Raw genomic sequence first — 10,537 nt, 5'->3', positions numbered from 1 at the left:
TACACTGAATGTAGAAGCTGAATGTGAGAATGATAGAGGGAGGAAGGCTGGGGGCACAAATGAAACCAGAAGGAAAGTTAGACGATAAAGAATGAGATGGTATACTAGGAATGCCTAGAGCATACAATGATAGAGACTGAATGTACAAATTAAAAAATGTTTTTGCATGAGGAAAAAAAATCATCCACCCTCCTCCGGTGTGACCTCATTTTAACTCCTCTAATTCCATCTGTAATGACCCTATTTCCAAATAAGGGCACATGTTGAGGTATTGGGGACCAGAACTTCAACATTGGCAGACAGGGGGTGCAATCCAATTCAGAACACAAAATAAAGATGCAAACTTATTTAAAAATGATTTTTTTTTTTACATCTGAGTGCATATTTCTGATTTTATTATTAGTGAGAAGCATGTCATCCCTTCTCCTGATGTTTCCTTCCATATAGAAAGTTCAATGAATATAATTCTGGCCCTCTCTCTGTCCTTTTTACTTTTCATTCCTGGAGTGATAAAATTTCACATATAATTGATAAGCTTGGGTATAACCAGGCATTCTAAGCAATTCCCCTTCCCCTCCTGGGAGGAACCTAACAGCTTAAAGCGTTCCCCTCTTTTCTTCCCTCTCCTAAATCCTGCTAAATGAGCCCCTAGATTAGGCAGTCTTACTCCACCCAGGGTTTCCTGTGACTGGGTTGTTAACTCTGCCTAATTTCGGAGCTCATTTAACAGGTCTATTTGGCTCTCACACCAACCTGTCTTTCAGCCTCCTCCATTAGTGAAAAAAATGATAGTTTAGCCTCTATTTTTTTTTAACTGGTAAAATTCCCTAACATATAATTCACCACTTTCAAGTGTACAACTTAGTGGCTTTTATTACATTCACAATGTTGTGCAACCATCAACACTATCTAATTTCAAAATATTTACATCACCTCAAAAAGAAGCTCCTCTCCATGTGTTCTTCCCTCAGCCCCTGCAACCACTAATCTGCTTTCTGTCTTTATGGACATGCCTGTTCTGGACATTTCCTATAAATGAGATCATACAAGATGTGATCTCTTGCCTCTAGCTCCTTTCATTTAGTATATGTTTTCAAGGTTCAGCCATATTGCAGATACATATTGTGTATCAGAACTTCATTCCTTCTTATGGCTAAATAATATCCCATTGTATGGGTATACTACTTTTGTCTATTTATTCGACTATTGATGAACATTTGGGTTATTTCTATTTTTTACCATCACAAATAATGCTGCTATGAATATTCATGGACAAGTTTTTGTGCAGACATATATTTTATAATCTTTTGAGTGTATACCTAAAAGAAATTCCTGGGTCATGTGGTAACTCTACGTTTAACTTCTTGTGAAAACATCAAACTGTTTCCCACAGTGGGTGCACCATTTTACATTTTTACCCACATTGTATAAAGGTCCCAGTTCCTCTACATCCTTGCCAATACTTGTTGTTTGGGGGGGCAGGGAGTGCTTTAGCTTTTAGTGGATGTGAAGTGGAATCTCGCTGTGGTTTTGAGTTGCATTTTCCTAATGACAAATGATGCTGAGCATCTTTACCTTTGCTTATTGTCCATTTGTGTAACTTCTTTGGAGAAATGTCTGTTCCAGTCCTTTGTACATTTTTTAATTGTATTGTTTGTCTTTTTATTGTTGAGTTGTGAGAGTTCATTATATTTTCTGGATATTAGTCCCTTATGGTATATATGATTTATAAATATTTTCCCCTGTTCTATAAGTTGCCTTTCAGTTTCTTGATGGTGTCTTTTGATGCACAAATGTTTTTAATTTTGTTGGAGTCCAATTTATCTATTTTTTTCCTTTGTTGCTTGTGTTTTTATCATATCTAATAATCTTTTGCCAAATCCAAAGTCATGGAGATTCACCCTTATGTTTTCTTCTTAAGAGATTTATAATGTAGTTCTTACATTTAGGTCTTTATCCAGTTTGAGTTTACTTTTGTTTATAGTGTGAGACAGAGATCTAACTTCATTTTTGTATTTCTTATTTTTATTTTTATTTTTTATTTTTTTTACATGGGCAGGCACCGAGAATCGAACCCGGGTCCTCGGGCTTGGCAGACAAGCATTCTTACCTGCTGAGCCACCGTGGCCTGCCCTAACTTCAATTTTTACATGTGGTCATTTAGTTGCCAAGCACCATTGTCAAAAGATTTCTCTTTCTCTGTTGAATAGTCTTGATACCCTTTTAGATATTTGAGTTTATTTCTGGATCCTCAATTCTAGCCCAATGATCTGTAAGTCTATCCTTACATAGTACCACACTGCCTTGGTAATTATAGCCTTGTAGTAAGTTTTTAAACAGAAAGTGGGGGTCCTCCAACTTTGTTCTTCTTTTTCAAGATTGTTTTGGTTATTCTGGGTCCCTTGTAATTCCATATGAATTTTAGAATTGTCTTTTCCATTTCTATTTAAAAAAAAAAGATACCATTGATATTTTGATGGAAGTGCATTGAATCTCTAGGTTGCTTTAGGACATGTGGCCATCTGAACAATATTAAGTCTTTGAATCAATGAATACAGGATGTCTTTTCATTTATTAGGTCTTCTTTCATTTCTTTCAGCAATGTTTTGTAGTTTTCAGTGCACAAGGCTTGCAGCTCTTTAGTTACATTTATTCCTAAATATTTTATTTTAAGCCTGGAGACCACTAAGTTACATATTTACTGTGGTTCTTATAGCCCCAAGATTTAAATGTTTGTGTCTGTGATGAGGAGGTAATGGGTTAGAGCTATGGTTTTCTGGTACATGGTTAACAACCAACTCTCCAGAAAGAAAAAAAAGCCTTGATTTGTAGCATTTTGCCAATTTCTTTGGTGTAATTACTCCCACCATGGCTGATCGAAGCTACCAATGTGCCATCCCTGAGTACAGAGTTGGGAAGAGATGTGCAGTAGCACAGCATGGTAAAGTATTTCTACCATACAAGTACAGGACATAAATAACCTTAAAAGTATAGATAATAGTGGTGAGTTCTGAATATGTATTACCTTTGTTTTAATATAATTTATTTAATTATAACTTCACATAATTTGGCTTTTAATAATGGCTGTGTTTAATAATCAGCTTGCAAAATTCCTGAAAATTGAACAGTCAGCTCTCTTGAGCCAGTACAAGACAATTCCAGTACAATACTGGACTAGAGGCACACTTTGAGCTAAGGGACACAGTTTCTAGCAGAAAGGAAAAAGGATGGGCAGTGGGCTCAGACCAACTTCTCTCAGGCTTACTTCCTGTGAGAATTTGGGCAAGCCACTTAATCTCAGTGTTCTCATCAATAAAAGGGGATGATAACATAATCTCTCAAGGTTGTTGTGAGGAATAGAAATAAATACATAGTCTGATCCATAAAAAGTATTCAAATGCTAGTTTAATATTATTTTGCCATAGCTTTAAGCATAACTCCAATTTTTGTATGCACAGGAAAAGATAAGATGACCAAGGTACAACCCAGGAGGTATGAAGTCCCATGTGAGATACAGTACAGCTGTGAGGAAACAGATGCAAATAAGCTTCACTTATTATGCACTTTGCATGGCGAGAGATTGGAAACCTTGACCCAGGGTTTTGGAGGAGGGGAAGCCGAGTATCAAGCTCATGGCTACCCTAAGAACTGGGGAATCAGACATCATTTGTGGGCCCTTCTCTAAGTCCCTCCTGGTTCCCCAAATAAATTTTTGAAAGATTGCTCAGAAATTTGACAATTCTGCCCTTTAAAAATAAAATGTGGGGTGCATGGGTAGTTCAGTTGTAGAATGCTCGCCTTCCATGCAGGAGACCTGGGTTTGATTCCCAGACCATGCACCCCCCTAAAAAAAACAAATTAAATGTGTTACTTAAAGGGAGCAAGGGTTTATTCTGAGCACATCTCATGCATCAGCTTAACAATCAGCCTGAAGAGCAGAGAATGGCAAATGGGACAGGTATGACATTATGGGGTGGGGAAAGGGAGAACTGGGACAAGTTTCTAGCATGGAGTAGGACCTGCCAGGAATCTGTTGGGACCTGAAAGAAGGAAGGTATGCCAAGCAGTAATGAGAGAGAAGGAACGAGAAGGGACACAGACAACTCTGTCCCACCTCCCAGAGCCGCTTGGAGCCTCTCATTTCATGCCACCCCATGAGAAGGCCAACATCTTCTTTGCTTTTCTGTGCCCTCAGCTGTAAGTGCCAGGGATATACACAGTTAATCAGGAAGTCAATGCCCAGTGGCTGGCATCTGATCCAACTTCAACTCGTTTGTCAACATTTTACAGCCTCTTTGGAGAAGCCTGTGGAAAGATGAGCTGAGGGGTATAATCCTTTCACCTTGGGGAGGCCAGGTGTTTTTTTCCCTTTACTGTACCAGTCACATGCAAAACAGCAGTTGCAACCCACCAGTCAAGTTTTAAATCTGGAAAATCCAGCATTCTGATAGCCCTACCTCCCCAAAATAGAGTCTTACCTTAGAGCATGGTACTGGGAGCACATTGGGAAACCTGGCTTTGTGCTCAGTTGGGGGCTCCTTAGCAGGTCACCTCACTTCTCTGGGATTCCATTTCCTCTCTGTAATTCAGTGATAATAGTACTCACCATGCAAAATTGCTGTGAGGAGACATAAGAGAGGTAAAATGTGTTGCCCAGTAGGTAACCAGAGAGATTCTGCAGCAACTGCTATTATTAAAACAGCCTGTGTGACCTTGTACAAGGTCTTTCATCTTTTCAGTCTTAGTTTCCTCAATTGAGTACTGTGGGCCAGATGGTCTCTGAAGCATCTTCTGTCTCCAGCATTCCCAAGACAAGCAAGATTCTTTGCCTCAACTCAGGCCTTGCCCATCTAATGCAAGAGATTAAGGTATTAGCTTTTGCTGTCACAATGCTAGATGGTGAGGACCTTTGACAGCCGAGAAGCCTTGTTCACTCCCTCCTTTTGAGCTGACCTCATTCCAACGCTCTGGGACAAGGAGCAAACTGGGGTGTTTATCTAACCATGGAATTAGAAGAGGGGACAGGGCATTGGGCAGCACGATCTGATATGTGGAAAACTACCACTCTCAAAATATTGCCTGGAGGAGAGAATAGAAGTGATCTTGGGCAAAGATCATGACAGACATGTCAACATTTGTTCAGGGTTCTGGCACCATTTCTGGGATTAGACTCCCAAGTAGGCAGAGGGGACAAGACAGATCTCCACTTTCAAAAGAAAACTCCTGTATGGACTCTGGTGGAATGAGGCAAAGGCTTTTCTCTCCAAATGGGGAGATTATAATAAAGTAAAAGAAAGGGATATTTGGATGAAGTCAGTGCTGTGTCTTCTAGTTAGAGGGGATGTAGGGATTTGCTGAGGGCGGGTGAAACCTTATTAATGCTTTTAGATCTGCCCAGTATTTCTAGTTGCCCTGATGTCCTTAATGCAGGCACGTAATGGGTAAGAATGAAGTACCTTAAACACTGAGCAAAGAGAAAGACTGCTTTCCTTCCGACCTGGGTCTTTGGGAGCAGGATGCTAAGGTACAATCCATGCTGGTTCATTCCCAGACTATCTTGATTCAATTCCATGAAAGAGAGAAAGAGAGAGAGAGAAAGAGGGATAGAAGGAAAGAAGAAAGAAAGAGAGAAAAAGAAAGAAGGAGAGAGAGAGAGAGAGAGAGAGAGAGAGAGAAACAATAATGAAACAATTTACAGTTATATGTAAGACACATTTTCCATAACCCATGTTTTCCCAGAGCCTAATTTCTTTTGGGACATTGCCTAATTTCCATTAGTAATCTCCAGTTGTCACTTAAGGAGCTAGTTTCCAGCTTGTAGGAAGCATTGCTCATTGAGAATATTCACAGGATCTAGCCTTTGGATGACAAGTCACAGGGTTTCTGTCTCTCTCCCAGCTGGAAGGTCTCTGCTAAATGACAAACTTCCTGAAGTTTTTCCCTACACAGCTCATCCTGTGATGAACTTTCAAGATCAAGTTTCAGTTTTTAGACTTTCCCACTTACCCCGTCCCCACCCTCTCACCCCCCACTGCTTCAGTATGAAAGAAGCATCTGTCACTGAAATGTGACTTGAGTGGGCAATGGACATGACCCACCCAGCCCCAATCCAGCCACCGTCTTGGTGTGGCTCTGTCACTCTTCTGTCTGGATGCGGAAAGGTGAGAGCTGCAAATGACTTGAGAGCTCATGTGCCCTCATTTAATATCACCCTGCTCAGTGTCCCATCTGCTATGGCTGCATTGTCATGCTAAATGATGGCAATATATCAAAAAAAAAAAAAAATCCTCAGAACAGGAGTGCCAGCTTTGGAATGTCCCACCACCTTAAAATGTGCACCCATGGTAAATACCAGAGATGATGTTCTTTAACCCAGGAGACACTCATGTCCACAATTCTATTATCTGAGCAAAAGCAAAGAAAGGTGAGCTTCCCTCCTTTTTCTTGTTGCTGATGTTGAGGAGGAAGAGAAAAACATACTCTGGAATTTCAGAGAGATATAGAAAATTGGGAAACTATCCAGGGGTTAGCAACTAGAACTGAGAATGTAAAATAAGAAGAAAAGTTAAAAAGCCGAAATCACTGGGCCTGAAATAAAAAAGACTGGTTTCTATAGGGTGGACTTCTTAAATATGCTCACCATGCAACTTGGATGTGCAGAGAAAATATTTCCATTGTGTTGTCATCTTATTTGTTGTTCTAGGTAGAAAGGAGAAATACAAGTAAATGCCCAATCTTGCTTTAACCTTAGTTCAATTTGATAATTAAATTAGCCCCTTTGGATAGTTCTCTGACTTTTTTATTTCTGCTGGCTCTTCCCCCTTCCTCCCTAAGTGGGTATCTGGATCTATGATCCAGCCATCTCTGGAGGAGCAAAGACCTTTGCTTTGTGCGTGTCCTTTAGTAGGTGCTTGTCCCAGAGGCTTCAGCTGACACCCACTGTTGATGTCTGCAACTGGGCTAAGACCCCTCTAGCCACTCCCTGTCTCCTCACCTCAGCTACTTCTGCAGCTATGGACCTCTCTGGGCTCCACCCCATCCTCTATCTGCCACCCTGGAGCTGTGGGCCTCAGGGTGGGCTGGGCTCTCAAATGAGATTGGAGGGAGCCTTGGGGCTGAAAGGTAGGTTCTCTCCCTTCCTGACATGGAGCCCTCCCTTTTTTAATCATGTTTGACCACCCACCCTCTTCCTGTGTCCTGCCCTACAGCAGAGCCTGCTAACAGAATTCCCCTCCCAGAGTCCTAAATGGAATTCTCCATCAAAGAAGACCTTGTCTCGATGTGTCTGTTTGTCAAACAGGCCTTTCAAAGGGACATCACAGCACATGCCTCACACTTCCCTGGCCTAACCCCACCTCCTTTCAGGCTTTCCACAATCCCCTAGGATAAGAAGCAGCAGTTAACTCATCTACCTCTCTGCTTTACAGCTCCTTTATTTCTGTCTCCAAGTTCCTGACTAAACCTAAATCATATACAAGGTTATCTTCTCTGACCCATGGGAAAAACACTATGATTTTGACCAACTGGAAGTAAATGTTATTTAGAAAAATCTTTTCTCTCAACTAAAACTTTGCATTATTGTCTTGCTGTGAAATCCTATTTTGAATCTCAAAAACTGAATGCTAACTTTCTTTCTCTTTGAATTCCTTAAAAAACTGTTCTGATCACCCCCTTTTCCTCAGACAAAAGAATTCCTTTAGCCAGTAGGGAGAATGTCATGTTACTGGGAAAAAAAAAAAGCACATTAATCTCCCAGTTGCTCCCATTACAGTAGTTTTTGTGTTTCCTTTAAGGACAAGGACAACTTCCCCAAAGCATTTGCTTATTTTTTTAATCTTTTAAAAAGATTAAAAAAGATTGCAGAAGATAACACAGATTCAGCACCTTACACAGGTCCTGGTACGTGGCAAATTATCAATAAATAATAGCCATTATTATGATTGCTATTATTTTTAATGAAAACCCTAGAGAAACAAATACAGGGAAGGTAGAGTGGAAAAACCTGCAAGAGGAACCATAGGTATGTAAATGAAAAGGTCACTTTGTATGGCTTTTTTCCCTCTTCCTGGTAGAACCAAGGAGCAAAAATACAAATTTAAAGTTGCAGCTCATGTTGTCAAAAAGGAACATAATGTAACCAGGATCATCTGGGTTTTTACCAAGAAAATGACAAGAATATTTGACTCCCACACTATAGGGTGAGGATCAAATGCTGAGCTCAGCCCCTCTGATTTCTCTTGTGATCCGAGAAAAATCAGAATTCTCAGGCTGAGTGACTTGGGGCAATTGGAAGGACTCTGGTTCGAGACAAGAATGGAAAATTCCCATTTGTATAATGGCTCTGTAACTGGCATGTTCAAATGAACAAAAAGAAGGAAATAGTGCAGGAAGAATTGGATGTGGAAGATCCAGAGAGAAGCCAAAGACCCCAGAGAAAGAGGGGAAAAAAATGTTACTCAAGTTAGATCACCTCACCTTGATTCAGCAGCTCAAGAAATCTTAAAGGTCAACTCCTTCTGATCTTTCAGATAAGGAAACAGGCTTATAATTATAATGGCAGATTACTTGCCTACACCCACAGTTAACAAATCTGAATCCCCTGATTCCATTAGTTCTCTTCCGAAATCCAGAGATTAGAGAGAAGACCCTCAGAGGGAAGCACCAAGAGAGAAAATTTCAATGAAAGGTTATTTCTCTTCAAGTTCTAAGATCTATGATTGGTTTAATTGGCAACTTGCAGTTTCATGAAAGGAAACTTGACTCCAAGAACTGCTGCCAGGAAGAGGCCCTGGGGATGGAGGCCCAATGTTGAAACAAGAGGTTGAAGTTGAGCAATTGATGGCAGAACTCCAGGCACCAGAAGGGAGCATATATACCTGCTTAGGTACAAAGCATGATAAGACTTGGGCAGGCTTGAACCCCACAGGAGAAAAGCTGGAGGAGGGCAGAGCAAAGGGCTTGGTTTAGAAAAAAATTCATTATATGACACTATCCAAGTTGCCAGCACATCAGTATAACAGTCTTCTTTTTTTTTTCCGTGCTCCCTAGCATCTAAATCCCCTTCCTAATTTAAGGCAATCCCCTGTTTTGGGTCAGAGCATTCTTCTGGTACCAGGATCTCAAGAGTTAACCAGAATTTAGTGAACCCATCAGAACTAAGTTGTGTCTTCTAACGGTTGACCAACCATAGATAATACACAAGTTAAAAGGCGGAAATCCTTTGTTGTTCTTGTCCCCAACTACCAAAGAGAACATAGAGGTTCTAGGATACTTCCACCCAGGAGTCTGAACATTGCAAAGTCATAGAAACTGCGACATGGATTCATGGTGGTGGCTGACGCGGTCTAGCACTAAAATCAGTGTCTAAGGTTGGCAATGGTGGTAGCCTCCTGGGTTCAAAGCCTGGTCCTACTTTCTTGTCCATTCTGTGAGCCACCTTCCAGAAAATTCCTTTTCTGCCATTGTTGGCCAGCATCCCACAACAGATACCCAACTGGGACACAGGTACCATTCCTCACCTGCAACAAGGGACGCCAAGGAGCTTTAGAAGGCCAGGACACACCTCAATCGTGAATATTACGAAGGCAGACGATGAAAAGGCTCACGATGGAGCACATGCTGGGGAAACACATCCGTAAAATCATTGACCATTCCTATGAAAACCAATTACATGGTGCCAGGAGGTAGATTTGGCTGCACACGTACTAATGGCCACAGTCCCATCATTACAGACAGTCCCACATTCATGTTTGAAGTTTAGAAATTTACCCAGGGTCACACAGATAGTCAAGTGGCAGAGTGCTTAGAAGCTGTTGGGTTCAACTGGGCTTTGAAATGTCAGGGAGAAAAGGGGCTTTGGTTCCTTTAAAAGTAATCTAAAGGTCCAGTGTGGATTATAAATGTTATACCTAAGATGTCCCCAGCACCACAAATAATGAAGCATTGATTGAGGAAGAGGAGGAATTGAGGACTGTTTCTTGGAGGGGATTTTAAGCCACACTGACAAAGTTGTATCAGCCATACCATCTTCCTGCTTTCCCATGCTGATCATGAAAGATGAAGAAGGGAGAAATACAAGGTTTGGGGAAATCTGCCCCAATGTTCTGTTAGATTCCCATTTTCTAGGCCCAAACGCTGGACTCCTCTTTCCTTCTTTGCCACAAGGCCCTGGACTTAACCTGTTTCTGTTTCCTCTCAGGAAGCTCTATCCTCTGGAATATTTATTCTCCCACCCCACCCCAAAATGGGCACAGAAGTAAGAAGATCTTACTCCAGCTCCCCCAAAGACAAATACAAGCCCTTATTTTTTTAAGGACTTTCTCCCTAAGAATTCTGGACAAACAAACAGGGGGACAACAAAAATACAAATAGAAGGGTAGTTACAAAGCTTAAGAATCATATAAACTCACGTAGTCATGTTTCTTGCCTGCTGAGCCAAGCCAACTCTAAGCAGAGCTAGGATTTACAAGGCATTTATTATCTATCTACTGGACTAAGTGCTTCAGCAGATGTTACCTCATTTTATATTTCCAACTAC

The 10,537-nt window shown here is 41.0% G+C and overlaps 1 long non-coding RNA gene across 1 annotated transcript; it reads right to left on the bottom strand.

The window, feature by feature from the left end:
* Window positions 1-3,890: 3,890 nt before the first annotated feature.
* On the bottom strand, window positions 3,891-8,733 carry LOC143663575 (uncharacterized). The gene is made up of 5 exons (XR_013166050.1): window positions 8,476-8,733; window positions 6,641-6,699; window positions 5,457-5,552; window positions 4,479-4,618; window positions 3,891-4,305 (listed from the first exon to the last, which is right to left on the bottom strand). It is a non-coding gene; the product is annotated as an uncharacterized LOC143663575 (long non-coding RNA).
* Between the last annotated feature and the right edge of the window lie 1,804 nt (window positions 8,734-10,537).

This window comes from Tamandua tetradactyla, chromosome 19 (assembly GCF_023851605.1).
Source record: "Tamandua tetradactyla isolate mTamTet1 chromosome 19, mTamTet1.pri, whole genome shotgun sequence".
NCBI lineage: Eukaryota > Metazoa > Chordata > Mammalia > Pilosa > Myrmecophagidae > Tamandua > Tamandua tetradactyla.
Note: the sequence above shows the minus strand (reverse complement) of the source record. Positions and strands in the feature narration are given on the sequence as shown.